Genomic DNA, 14,406 nt, shown 5'->3' on the forward strand with positions numbered 1-14,406 from the left:
GACAGAGAGGCAAAACCAAGGGAAAATAAGATAGAAATAGATGGAATGTTCACATTCTTGGAACCACCAAAAAATAAAATAAAGGAGCAAAAACATGAACACTGCTGAATTTAATTAATTAAGGCTAACATTTCAAAAATATATACTACGCATCAATTGTTGGCCCCAACAACAGGGCATCTATCTTATGGTAATGACATTATAATGAGAAAAGTACAAATGCAGGTATACTAAACAATTATTAAAGTAAGTAGTAATTAGCCTAGCCTAGTCTAATTTGATCCATCTTTGGAGAAAATACAAGGGTGAACAAAATTAGGTTTACCGTTGTACAAATGGGAAAGACAGAATTTACTCTTGTATTATTATTTATTAACTAGAGGTCTGGTGCACAACATTCATGCACGGGGCGAAGGAGGGTGGGGGTCCCTCAGCCCAGCCTGTGCCCTTTTGCAGTTCAAGAGCTGTTGGTCGGACATCCTTAACGCTGCTGCAGAGAAAGGAGAGGCTCCTGCCACCACCACTGCACTTGCCAGCCATAAACCCCGGCTTCTGGCTGAGCAGCGCTCCCCCCTGTGGGAGCACACTGACCACCAGGGGGCAGCTCCTGCATTGAGTATCTGCCCCCTGGTGGTCAGTGCACATCATAGTGACTGGTTGTTCCGCAGTTTGGTCGATTTGCATATTACCCTTTTATTATATAAGATTATTGTATTTTCCAAAAAAACAACTGTAGACCTACTTTTTACCACCCCGGTATATGAAGGAGTTTGTTAAAGATTTTCACTAAAGGAATATTACTGTTTTAGCTGTGCCAAATCTGCTATTCCTTTTAATTTTACATATTATCATTCTTGACCAATTATTATCTGAATCTGGGAGGTTTTATTTGTCATTTTCAAACATGTCTTGTCATTTTTAATCTCATGATTCTTAACTAAATTTTAATTCCTTAAAATATCGACTATAATAATCTATCATGCATGATATTTGTATCTGAACTTTTTTCATGTCTGATATTATTGTATGAATGTTTTGTGCACCCTCATGAAAGAAAATTTGTATAATCTTAGGTTTTGTGATGTCTGATAGCTGATCAGATGTTCCATAGAATTTGTCATTATTTAAGTTCTAATTTAGGGTGATTTCTTCCAGGAGAGGTTTGCTTTTGCCTTTGCCCTGTACCTTGGACAGTTAAATGAAGAATAATTGAATTGTTGTTTATGTCTTTGTAGAGTGTGAAGTCAGGCCGCAGATCTACCTGCAGGCCAGGCACCTCACAGGGGCAGTGCTATTCTCCATTAAATCCAAACACATTTCCTTATTGCCTACTCCAATAAAGAAAATTTTTAGTGTCCTTTAGTCAGTCTCCCTTAACATGCTGCTTAATCCATGAATCTCATCTAGAGTAAGTATGGTCATCTCAACCAATTTATCATTTGCATAAACTTTGTTTGTAGCTCCCCTGTGTGGTCATTTGGAAAAAAACTTTAAATAGGATAGAACTAGCATTTCTCTCTAAATATTCTTCTTGCTTCTTTCTTGATCTCTGATAATTTTCTTTCCAATCTTGTAAGTTTAGTCATGAATTTGTTTATGACTGAAATATATATTGAACCAAAATATTTGTTTTATTGCAGAAGAATTTCAGCTTATTTTTTTCCATCAAAATATTATCAATTATAGGCATCGATGTACATTTTATTAAAATTCTATAGGAGAGACAGAGAAAGAATTTGCACCATGATTTTTTTTTTTGCTTTCCCAAGAATTTCCCTCTCATCTGCCACATAGTTTCGTATTTTTCTGATAGATACTACCTTACTCAGAACTCCATCTTGTTAGCTCCTGTTCATGGTCAGACTGACATCCCCACAGACTTTTTGATTTTACTATTTTCTTGAGTACAAAAATTGTCCTTCTCTGGTCCTATCTCAAGTTCATATAATCCTCTCAAATTGATGCTCAGCTTCTCACTTATAATGACAGTGAGGATTCAGAAATGGCAAAGATTAAAGAAAGCAAATGCATCAAACTAATCAACAAAAATGTACATGAAATTTAAATATTTAATTAATAGGGTAAATTCATAGTCACTTAGTTTATAAAATTTCCAATTATTAATAATTTGAAAATCTCTAGAAACAACTTTTCATATTTTAGAAAAAGCCACTTTGGATATTACTAGGAATTATATAAAACATACCAGTAAGTCCACCTTGCTTAGAAAATACTGTCTTGTCAATATATAGACTTGCCTTTCAATAATACCTTATTTTTTCAATAGTAATATTTATGATTTTCTATACATTATTTGGTATATTTTGTCTATTTTAAGTGTTTCATTTTTCTATTGTTTCTTTCACTACCTACTATCTCTCAAGAGTATGGCCCTTTTTTATTTCTGAAGGGCAAAAAATCCACCCTTGGATTTTATTTTTATTGTTTTCATTTAGTCTGGATTGCTTATTGGGAATTATTCGATGCCTGTAGTCTACTTGAAAACTAAGTTTTAGTCTAAATGTCTTCTTATTTTTTAGGCATTCTATGACTACCCTGCATAAATCACACTTTCATATCACTCTCTATCATATCCCTCTATTTATTCTCTTCATAAAACTGATTAGAGTGGAGCAATGCCTGGCACATATTAGAAACTAAATAAATGTTTAATACGTTTTTTAAAAAGGACATGCTTGCCAAAGTTCTATGACACTTTCAAATCAAATCCTCATAAAATCTCATCTCAAAAAATAACATTAAAAAAAAAATAACTATGCCCTGATTAGGTTGGTGGGTAACATATGACACTGATAGATTTTATAAAACCAGGTAGAATAGCATTTTCCAGTGAGTACCTTACTGTTGATAATAAATCCTTACATAGATTTCACTTTGATTGTCAAAGCCTGGAAGATTAACTGCCATTAGGAACTAGAGAGAATAAAAGTTATCAAATGAGGAGAGCTACTACTTGTTTTATAGCCTTTTGTACTTTACGGATGATATGAAAAATTGAGTAAGGCACCATCTAAGAACAGATTTAAAAGTCAGAAGTGTCATTGACTGATTTCTGAAGATCAACCTATATCAATTCAAATAATCAGAAAAAGTTCAAGTTGTCTTACTAAAGCTCACAGGTTATTTTGAATATGTTAATTATAATTCATTAAAACAGCTGTTCTAATTAATTCTCTAGCCTTTATAAGTTCTTAGTCACTAATACTATAAAATAATCTGATATTTTGTGTTTTCTATGCATGTATAAAAATTACAAGACAAAATTACAGTCTTTTTGTTTTCCTATGGAGCATACAAGTACAACCACTGATTTCAAAATTTCTTTTTGGACCCAGAAATAAGAAAATGCATTGGAGCCTTACTCTCTAAGACTATATTTCCATCTGAAGGATTTTTAAAACTGATGCATTAGCATTATTATTTTAAATATTGTATTTAATGAGAGCTGGCAGTTTAAAAACCAATTTATTTTGTTTTTATTAATTTGTATGAGTTCTGACTTGTGCGTCATGAAATTTGAACCTTTTTCTGTATTAAAATGTGACATGTGAAAGCTCTTCTTCAATACTCTCATATCAGAGTGAATGTGAGCCATTGAGTATAGATTACTTTGTTTTTTAAGTGCAAATTTCTGGTTTTATATTATTTATGAAAAACAAAATAAAAACAAAGCCAATGTAGACGATACTTCTAGAATATTGTTACATAATTGGTTACTACAAAACAGCAGAACTCACATATAAAAGTATGACATTTTTCTTTGTGTTCTTCATTTTTCCCCCCCTTCTTTTTGCCACTCTCATTAATTTGAATAGACACTGAAGCAAGAACTCACACTGGTAGAGAGAAATGTTTGGGCATTGTCTCCCATATTTCAGAAGTACCTATTTCAAACATGGTAAAGAAAAATGTCATAAATTAAAAAATATATATACTTTCATTTTTTCTTATCAGGAAGGTGAAGGAAGTGAAAAGTTCCTAGGATAATAGGTAGAATGCCCTTTAGTGGAAACAAGAATATGAACTAAGTTCTAGGTTCTTGAGCTCTCAGCACGGACAGAGGCTCTCTGGAAGAAGTCCTGGGAAGCGCTGGAAGAGTTCTAGAGCAGTGGCTTTCAAATGGAGAGAACTTAACCCCCAGCAAGACATTTAGTAATGCCTGCAGGCACCTTTGCCTGCAAAGGAGGTATTACTGGTACCTGGTGTGTAGAAGTAACAGTTGCTTCTAAATATCCTACCATGCACTGGGCAAACTCCTGCAACAAAAAATGAGTCAGTCCAAAATGACAATATTGTCAAGATTGAGAAGCCCTGTTCTAGACATTCTAACTAAATTTGTATTCCACAAATATTGCAATTTAGATATGAATGCCAACATTATGCAAACATTCTTGCAATTTCTACTTGAGAATTTCAAGAAAAGTAAATTTATATAACGCTAAGGAACAAGTTAAGGTTTAGTAAAATAAAACTAAGTAAAATTGTAATTTCTTAATATTTTTAGTATGTAATAGTTAAACTACTCATAAACATTTACAATTAACTTCTGTTATTAGTAAAACATCCATTCAATTTAAACTTAGATAATAGAGATATTAAATATAAAGTCAATTTCTTGCTTATCTCAGTAAGGTGTCTCTGATTCTCCACTGGTAACTCTCTTATATCTTGTTTCCATGGCTCCTGGCTTTGATACATGAGAGATTCCTCATTGTTTAATATTCTTAATAGCTGTATCTAAAGTTGTTTGCTTCCTTATTTGCCAAAAGACTTCCTCAGACAGCTTTCTGTTGACTCATGATTGAGAACAAGTGTTGCTGAATTCAGGGACTGGACAAAGGCTTTTATAGAACAGGTTTGTGTTTTCTTGGATAATAGGATTTTCTCAATAAAATATTAACTTTCTAATCTATTTGTTTTCTATCACTTCAATGGACAAATAACCATATCCATGGATCCCTTCTGGTCAAAAAAATTTAAGCCTGCTGATTCTTCTTTATGTTTTACTTTCTGTATTGACCCACCCATTTATCCTTCATTTGAATTGTGGCAACTTACAGTCATTACAATTATTGGTGAGGATGTAAAAATAATCTTTAATAACAATTTTATCATTAGGCTGGTCCCTCTCATATCAGGCCAAGAATACCTAATGGAAGTAAACCTTATTTGGAGTGAGAAGGCCCGAGGTTGGCTTGGAGTTTGAGGGTTAGCTGACTGGATAGACTGTCTTTCTGATCAGGTGGAATATTCACAGGAACATGAATGTGATCTAAGTTTTCATTTGCCGATGTGGCACCCCAACAGGAGTGGCTCCAACTTGGGCCTAGAAATTCATTTCAACATCAGTCAGAAAATGTGATTTTTTTAAAAAAGAGAAACTGAATTGCTTAGAAAATTACTATAATTTTATATTTAGAGTTGCCTAATGGCCATCTTAAATAATGTCTTTTCATTGGAAGAGAGACTGATTTCATTTTCTGTGATGCTGGTTGATGCTTTTAAAATAATTTGTATTTGACTTTTATTTCAAATGTATGCAAAAAGTCTTGTTTTCAATGTAAGACGGAAACATAAAATGGCAAAATAGCTTAAATTAAGTAATGTGAAAGGAGGACTTTTTAAATATATTACCAGAGCAGTGTTGGGCTAAGTATTCTGCAAAAGGTTGAATATTCGTTGACTTTTAGAAGTACTGTCTGCTGGATGTTTTCATTTACTTCCTAAAACATTGACAGCTATCCAACTATATACCTGGCATCACTCTTGCACTTGGACTTTTTATCTCCCTTGAAACAATTTCCAAAGCAACCGGGAGCCAAAGCCAGCTACAAAATAGCATTGTTATATGATATTACTGTGGATCATACTAATTCTTTTTAAGGCTTCATGTGATGGAGCAGGAAATAGAAGCCCAGTTTCTTACAGTGTGTTTCACAATGGCTAGAATAGCATATTCTTTTAATAAATGCAGTTGTTTCCAATCTATATTACTAAAAATTAAGGTTTTGTAAATATACTTTCCTCATATTAAAAGATAGTATTTATTGCCAGAGTCAAATGGATAAAACCCACAATGGTTAGGTAAAATTAGATATATGTTGAAATGTAAATATTATGGATCATAAGTGGAAGCTAGTTCTTTAAACTAAAAAAAAACAAATTTACACTTGTTTGCCATGCATTAGTGAACAGATCTGTTTAGATCACTTTAACCTTTTATAGTTAGATAAAATGCAGAAAGAAAATAAACTAATTAAATTTTCATTACATAGTTTTACATTTAAGAAGTCATGGCAATTAAGTAAGTATAATGCATTTTATTTGAAACATTCTTGACAAACAATTTCTTCTGAAAATGTTTATATTTTCTAGGATACTTAAATTCAGTGTAAATTTATTGCATTTTAAGATTTTATCCAGCATTGCAGGAGACAAGTGTGTGGAATGATATACTCACTTATTTTAACATAACATAATAGGAGAGAGAGAGAGAGAGAGAGAGAGAGAGAGAGAGAGAGAGAGAGAGAGAGAAAGAGAGAGATACCCCACATGATTCAGAGGATGAAAATATGGAGTTTTAGAAAAAATAAAAGCAAAAGTTTATTTGGACTGGCTTGTTCCATGAACTTGGCAAAAATGAAGTAAAATAGTAAAACATAAATAATTTCCACATAGTAATAGGGGTTTTATTTCTTTTTAATGAATTTACATTCATTATAAAATGACATCCTTTGGATAATAAGACTCACCTAAAACATGGCTGACACCCTGAAATGAAGATGAAAAGGTGTGAAGAAGATATTCTATGAGCATACTCCAATTAGTGTTATAAAATAAAACCTACTTAAAACAGATTGTACGGTAGCAGATGTTTTTACATAGTTATGCTGCACTACAATGATTATTTGGAAAGATAAAATGTATTTTCAAACTTTTTTTTAGTTTTAAATCCAAAGATATGAATACCATGAAATCATTACAAAACATCCTGGCTTCTTCCTTCCTAGCCAATCAGCTACTCAGTGTGCCATCACTTTTTCACAGCTCTGTGTTTTTGTGCATGCTGGTACTCTGATTGGAATATCTTTTCTCTTTTATCCATCTTGACCTTTTACACATGTTTCAAGTCCTACTCCGATTACCTACTCTATGAAATCCTCTATGTTTTTCCTGAGGCATAGAGACATCAGACCACTTTTTGTAAAACCACTTTTCTGACTAGACTGTAAGCAACCAGGTGGCAGTAGCTGAGTTTTATTCCACATTTCTAGAAACTAGGGGCTCCCACTGCTTATTACAAGAAATGGCACATAAATATTCATTTTCTCTTTTAAATTCAATTATGTGTTCAATTCACATGTGAGAAAATACCATCAATCACTTTGAATTATTACTTTATTTCTTTAGGAATTGTTTAAATCTTTATACACTATGCCAAAGAGTGATAAGTGCTATGGAAAGAAATACATCTAGGTGAGAGCAATGGAGAATTATGAGAGACCTGAGTGCTATTTTGAAGAGTATGGTCATTAGAGACTTGACTGACAAAGTGATTTTTGAATAGAAACTTGAAAGGAGCAAAGGGAAGAGCCATTCAGCTATCCCAGAGGTGAGCATTCCAGGGGAGGAAAGAATATGTACAGAACCCAGAGGCAAACACATTGTTTGAATGTTCAAAGAAGAGAAAGGAGGCCAGTATTGGTCGGGCAGACCCTAGTGATGGGTGAAGAACTAAAAAAATAGATGATGAGGTCAGAGAAAACACAGAGTACTCACTTCTGTATTGTTTAACCATCCATAATAAGGACTTGTGTCTTGGTAAAGATAGGGTGTTCTAAAAGTTTTGAGGAGTGACACGAATCTGACACACACACACACACACACACACACACACACACACATATATATATATATATATATATATATATATATATATATATAGAGAGAGAGAGAGAGAGAGAGATAGAGATAGATATAGATATAGATACACACACACACACACACACACATAATGGCTCCTCTTTGAAATATAAAATTATAAAATTATAAGGGTAAAGACAGAAACTTGGAAATCCGGAGACTGTTGGATAATCTTGGCAAGAGCTGATGGTGGCTTGCATCAGAGTAAGAGAGGCAGAGTAGTAAGAAGTGATAGATTATGGATGTATTTTAAAGATGGTAACAATAAGAATTAGTGTATACATTAGTTTGCTAGGATTACCATAATAAAGAACCCAGAATGGTGGTTTAAAAAAAAATTTATCCACTTACAGTGCTAGGGTGACACAGGATGCTTTGTGAGGTGCATAATATTCCCTTATTCATACAGCAAATACCAAGGGATGATTCTGCATCCTTCTAGGTTTGTGAAGGTGAGTAATATGTGATTCTCATCCTTAATTAGCTCATATTCTGGTCTAAGACACAAATATCCTATGTAATAAAAGGCTAATATGCAAGTAGAGCAAACTGCGGAACAACCGAACAACTGAACAACTGGTTGCTATGACGTGCATTGACCACCAGGGTGTGTGTGCGGAACATGGCAGGCCTTGGCCGCAGTGGGATGGTGGAACAGGTAAGCAGGGGTGCCAGACCAAGGTGGGGTGCTGGTCGCTGTCATCAGAGAGAGCTTTTGTTACTGAAAATTCTTTGCTTCCGTGCGCCACAGTCCCACCTGGCACTCACACCTGCTGCCAGTGCCAGCCCTGCTCTCACCTGCTGCCGGTGCTGGACCTGCTGCTCACACCCACTGCCAGCGCCAGCCCTGCTTGCACCCACTTCCGGCGATGCCACGCTCACACCCACTGCTGGAGCTGAAACCACCGCTCGAGCCCACTGCCGGCGCCAGCCCCACTCACACCCGCTGTTGGCACTGGAGCCACCACTCGCTCCCACTGCTGGTGCCTGGTGCCAGTCCTAATTACTCAGGGCCATCAGCGGGTGTGTGCGGGGCCGGCACCATCAGCATGTGGGAGTGGTGGGAGTGGGAGTGGGGCTGCTGGCAGACAGGAGACCAGGGCTGCTGCAGGAGGAGCTGGGCCGGGCCATGGAGAATGGGCCAAGACCCACCCCTGTGCCTACTGCAGCCTCGTGGTCCACAGTTCCTTTCAAGGTGCACGAATTTGTGCACTGTGTCCATAGTATAGTAATAATAAATAACACTTATTGATCCCTCAATATGTGTCATGCATTGTTCTAAGTAATTTACATGGATGAATTCCTTTAACTCTGAAAATGACTGCATAGGAAATGGAAGCAGATACTAAGAGCTTAGGAAATGTGCCAAGGTCACATAGCTAGTAAGTGGTGAAAGTTGAGATTTGAGCCCAGAGAGTCTAGCTCTAAAGCCCGCACTTTTCACTATCTTGCCTTTTAAATATTCAGTTCTAATATAGTGTATAAGTAAAATGATAGTCTCCTAAATGAACATATAAATTTTAATAAAAGAAGTGATCAAAACTCTCTGAGATGGTTAAAGAAGACTTCATTGTGGAGCCTTAAAGTACAATTATGAGGCCTAAACAGGAATTTTCCAGGTAGAGGAGTGATACTTATCTTCAAGACAAGGATGTTGAATTTCACAAAAGCTTTTAATAATGTTTCCTCCCTGGGCTCTATTAAAATAAATATGCAAAAGTTTTTGTTCCTTGCTAATTTGAGGCACAGGAGGTGGCATAAACTTGGAAGGATTGACACAATAGCTGAGAAGACAGCAGAAACAAACTGATAGAAGTGGGAAAACTCTAATGTGGGAAATGCGTTAGGAGACCTAAGAAAATGAATACTTTGGCGAGGAAATCTGAGAAACACCTGATTTCTTTCATACAAGCCTCCTAATGTTCAGACTGGGTTGCACCAGTGTATAGATTGCCAATGGCCCCACTTATATAGTAGCTATAGCGGGGTTTATTTCCCACTCCTAAAATGTGGGTGAGCCTTGTGGCTTGCTTTTACCCAAAATGTGGAAAGAGTGGCCTTGTTGGGGACCTGAGCCCCGGCACGGGAAACTTCCCAGCTCCTACTCACGAACAGGCCTGTGCTAGAGAATGGAAGACGACATGGAAGAAGTCCAGCTGAGGCACAAACCCAAGGAAGGTCAGCCAAGAACACAGGAATCAGAAAGGAGTCACTCCAATGAAGCTCTGCCTAAATGATTGAGCTCAGAATCATGAGCAAATAGATGTCTGTCATTTTAAGTCACTTCATTTTGGGCTACTTTGTGACAGAGAAAAAAACTAAGTGACTTAATCATATTTAACTGTAAGTAGTGACGAAAGAAAAGGTATAAATAAGAAGGTTGTTTGAAAGTTTATGTAATAAACAGTTGAATGCAGAGATCTAAGTCACTTCACATAGCTGGATAGAAGTCTGGGATTTTATTCTATAGAGCGGGTAAAAGAATCTTTGGACCCAGGCACAATCAAAGACACAGGGACCAAACTACAGTGTGGTCAGTAAGTAAAAGGTTACATATTCAACTTGGAGCAATTTTATGCATTTGTGTCTAAAACTCTGACAGCCAGCCCTTTGCCCTTTAACAAGAAAACGAGGATAATTTTACTGGAGAAGGTGACCAACTCAAGAGAAAGATCCTAAAAATACTGCCATGCTGGCATTTAGGTATAATTATTGTTCAACAAATAATAATCCCCTCATCATTGGCATCCTGTACAACTATCACCATCCTTGGTCTCTATGAGAAGAACATACTTCTCCATCCCAGTGATCCTGACTTTGCCAAGTGACTTCGGCATTGAATGTCACTGATATATTTTGGTTGTTTTCCATGAAGCAATATCTGGCCAATACAAAGTGTCCTGTGAGGACTGGGCCCAGCCACATCACCTAGAGTAATATTTTTTGCAAAGTATCAATACAAACACTGGGTGTCAGCTATTTTGAAGACTGTCACAGGGACTGAGAAGGAAACACTTTTAGGAGGAAATGTTGCATTTCCAAATTTCTTGATGCCACAAAGTACATCATTTTATGGGAAAATTTGGAAATTGAAAATGCTAAATCAGAAAACATTTCAGCCCTCGCCCGTTTGGCTAAAGTGGATAGAGTGTCGGCCTGTGGATTTAACGGTCCCAGGATTTATTCTGGTCAAGACAGGTACCTTGTTTGCAGGCTCAATCCCTGTGCCTCTTTGGGGCACATGTGGGAGGCAACCACTCAATGTGTCTCTTGCACATCAATGTTTCTCTCTCTCTGCTTCTCCCCCTCCCTTCCACTCTCTCTAAAAATCAATGGAAAAATATCCTCAGGTGAGGATTAACAACAACAAAGAGAAAAGAAAAAAGAAAGAAAGAAAATATTTCAGCGAAATATAGCTCTAATGTGAAAAAATAAATTAAGAATGCCTTTACCAGTTAATTTTATTTTCCACAAGGTTAAACAGATGTTTAAAAATATCTAAGTATGTATAAGACCTCCCTTTAAAAGTATAAAAATGGTTAAGTGATGAGAAAGCAATATATCATAATTTAACTGCAAGCTCTTTTTGAGCTACTGTTATATAAACTACTGTTATATAGTGTAATATTTATAACTAATAATGTCTTATTTAATTAAACTAGAGGCCTGGTGCAGGAAATTCGTGCACAGGTAGGGTCCCTAGGCCTGGCCAAAGATCAGAGCTGATCTGTGGGGCAACTGGTAGGGCGATTGGGTCCCCCGCTTGCACCTGCCTTGGCCCGCTTACCTGGTCCACCATGCCACCACGGTCCCACTCTCATCAGGGCCCACTGGGACCGGCAGCGCTTCCACTGCTGCCCACTGCCAGTGCTGTGTTGCCAATGTCCGCCATGTTTTGTGCCGCCCCCTGGTGGTCAGTGCACATCTAACTCCCACCTGTGGGGACAATTTTCATATTAGCCTTTTATTATATAGGATTAGATGAATGATATGACAGGTGATAAAAAGTGTTATGAAGAATAATATAACCTGGCAAGACAGGAGAGCAAAGGATACAAATTATGACTTTATACAGTGATGTGAAAATACTTTTTTGATACTATGGTTTCTGAGCAGCAACTTGAAGAATGTAAGAAATAATTATTTCAGGCAGATAGAGCAACAACTTTTGGGATGGAATTGTGAATAGCTTCCTGGATACTGAGAAATGAAGCTTCAAAGAGAATAATAGCAGGGGAGGGGGTTATAGGAGATGAGGTCAGAGAGTGGGGAGAGAGTCACTTAGTAAATTATGGGCAAAGATTAAACTTTTAGTCTGATTAAGATGGCAAGTCATTGGAGAGCTTGATTCCAAGAATGGCATGATGTAACTCACATTTTAAAGTGATGCCATTCTACTACTGTGGCAAAAATAGGCTAAGAAGAGCAAGGGTACAGTCATGACAAGCTGGGAGGTGAGTGCAATATTCCAAAAGAGAGATTATGATGGGTAGGATCAGACCAAGAACAGGTTAGAAATTGGATATATTTCAAAATTGAAATAAAAGGCTTTGCTGATAATTTGATGTAGAAAAAGAATGAATAAGTAAAAGTGAGAAAGAGAAGAAATAAGTTAAACTCCAAGGTTTTTAGCCAAACAACTAGACCAAGCTAAGTTGACATATACTGAAACTGAGATTTCGTGAAGGACGTATTTGGAGATGGGAAATTGAGTTCAGTTTTTAAAATTTCTTAATTATTATGTTTTCTGAGATGAAATGGTTTACCTGAAATTTATAATATTATGTGTATATTTGTGCACTACACATTTAAAATTCAAATCTTTGAACAAGCTACACAAAGTTAGTTTATGAGAATCTCAACTCTTAAAAACAGAGACATAGAGATACACAGGCACACAGACACACATATGCAAACATACATACACTTGATATTGAAGTAAAAAATTGAACACAATGATCTACACTTAGATGAACATAACATTGTCAAGTTATTAGCTTAGACAGGAGTGTTTTATTCAGGCACTTAGGGACCAATGCTTCCCAGAATCTCCGTTTTCTGGAATGCTAAGTGCACCAGATGGTCTTATAACTTGGCGGAACAGTGAGGTGATGTGTTCGGGAGACGGGCTGGCATAGTGTGTGAGAACAGAATGCAAGATAAAGGGAAATGTCTGGCCTGCTTATTCACGATCGAGTTCTCTGGGGAAAATCAGTGCACAGAATTACAGACATCTCTGCCTATGGCACATTTCTCTGTCCAGTTGCTCAATCTGATTGAAACCAGCCAAATTTCTAAACAGTCCACGAATCATTTTGGTTCTCTTTTCACATGATAGAAAACTGTTTACCAGGACATTTTGCACTGAGATTCCACCTAAAAAAATTAATAATAATACGGTGGTTGTTTCATGACTTCGCTGACAACTCTTAAAACTAAACTTCTATGTGACATATTTTTGTTAGTATTGCTTTTTAAAAAGTACAACTAAGACGGAATTAAAAAAATTACTGCAACACTGCATTTGTGGTACAAATTTACCTATCTAATTTATTTTTTAAATTAAGCAACTATATTTTTAAATATTTCAGTACAGGGATTTTGAAGTCTGTTAGTGCACATGCAAACATATTTAAAAATATATATTGTGGTAGTCTCATTGCTTTGAGATAAAGAAGGTGTCTTTCCTTCCTTCGCAAAACCTTTGGCTTTACCTGCAGAGACTAGTATCAGGACCAACATTAGGTTAAAAAAAACCATTGCCAGACGCAGGGCCTGTGACACAGAATGTTTGCATTTGTGATGCTGAACTTACTGAATAAAATACAACACAGCTCTAAAAAAACTTAATGACAACTGATTTATTTTGTTTTTAAAATTAATGATACTTATTTACAACATTATTTAACAATATATAAACATATATATTATAAACGCAGGCATAGAAAGATGATAAAAAATTTAACTGCTGATTTTGATTACCTAAATTTACTTAATTCTTCTGAATATATTCTCATATATTCTCATCTTCTAGAGAGAAATAACTTAATGGTTATTTTTTGGGCAAGTTATATAGGCCAGCTTCCAGTATTAATATAAATGGCTTCCAGTGTTCACCAAAGCTAAGCAGAGTAGAAAACTAGAAAAAGTTATAGGGTTATGGTAATTGTTTGTCAGGGCAACATTATCCCACACACTACCCTGCAAATCAGCAGGAACCTGGGAACTTAATCATCCAGAGTTTCCTGTTAGGGGGAAACTAGGTTAGACTGACCACCAATAAGCAGCACTTGCACAGTTAATGGAAGGTGCAAGAGAAAAAGGCATTCTCTCTGGTGGCAGACAGACCTGTGGAATAGGATAGACATGGGTTTTGTGATGGCTTCTGGAAGAGCTCCTGTATCTTATCCATTTTGGAGCTGAAAGCAGCTGAGATTTCTGCCCTTCAGATTTCTTAAAAAA

This window comes from Cnephaeus nilssonii, assembly GCF_951640355.1.
Source record: "Cnephaeus nilssonii genome assembly, chromosome: 1".
Lineage (NCBI taxonomy): Eukaryota > Metazoa > Chordata > Mammalia > Chiroptera > Vespertilionidae > Cnephaeus > Cnephaeus nilssonii.